Below are 1,284 nucleotides of genomic sequence, written 5' to 3'. Positions count from 1 at the left end.
AGCAAAATGAACTTCTGTATATGGAAACAGAGTTTTACTTTGTGGTTGTTGTTTTTAATGTACTATGTGATTTCTTTTTTCTTTTGTGTTTTCCCTTTGGTTTATCCCCTGTTATATTTGATTTCAGTATCTTGTGTATTTTATATACAGTTATCTTAATTTGGTAAGGGAAGAGGAACAACGAAATGGCGAGACAAAGAACAAAGGGCAAACCAAAGCAATAGCAATACTCACAAGACAACATGTTGGTAAATTACATTACAACTTGTGAGGGGTATTGGAGTGAAGGAAAACTGTGAGAAAAATGAGGGAGCGGGTACAAAGTTCAACGTTATGTATTTATTACCTTACAATAACTGCAACACCTTCTACATATCACCTTGACAATAAAATTAAATTAAAAATGAGCTGCATAAAATATAATTTCACTGTATTGGTATAATAAACATTATACTATGTGTATAAACTTTTTAAAAAATGAACACTTTGGCTGCTAATTTGAATTAATTACCCCTTTCTTTATCAGAGGATAATCAACTTGAATATTATCAAATTATACAATATTTTCAGAATATATTTGCGATTATTTTGAAAAAAATATTTTAGTATTGTCTTATACTAAAACAAAAATAGTTCAATTCTGTTGAAACTCCTAACTTTTAAACGGAATAATTGTTAAGAGGACAGAGTATATGTGTTCTTCAACATTCCTATGACTACTAACTACTCATTTTCAAATTCTGAACATGCCATACTAGAGACATTCAAAACAGTACCTGTTTGCATTTTATTTAATTCTGAAATAGGTGCAGTTTTCAATGGGGCATTACATATTTAAATTCAACAGAAAAAATAGCCACAGTCTGGTACAAGGTAAAATTATGAAGTATTTATAATAATTCCTCAAGAGTAAATATTTGTTCATCAATGTTAGCTATTATTTCTATGACCATCAATTCCAAGTTTTTATGCCATAAAGTCATCCTAGCCCAACAATTTCCAACGTGAATGGTGCACCTTAAAATTTCTTAAATTCTCATCATGACAAGTGTATAACTTTTGTAATAAAAATACTACACTTCTGCTAATGTGATGCCCTTCGTATTGTGGAAAGAACACTACAGTAAACTGCTGCATCATTTTCCACCCAGTGTTATTCTTGAGATCAGAACACTTGCAAATAATATTTATAGTTATATATTTTATCTATAATAGATATTCAGGAGATCTGAATGTCTGCATATTAAGATCTGAAGATTATGGTTCAAAGCCCACCTAGGCAGA

Source organism: Dipodomys merriami, unplaced genomic scaffold (genome assembly GCF_024711535.1).
Source record: "Dipodomys merriami isolate MVZ:Mamm:240054 unplaced genomic scaffold, mDipMer1.0.p SCAF_293, whole genome shotgun sequence".
NCBI lineage: Eukaryota > Metazoa > Chordata > Mammalia > Rodentia > Heteromyidae > Dipodomys > Dipodomys merriami.
The sequence above is the reverse complement of the archived record's forward strand: the minus strand, read 5'-3'. Positions refer to the sequence as shown.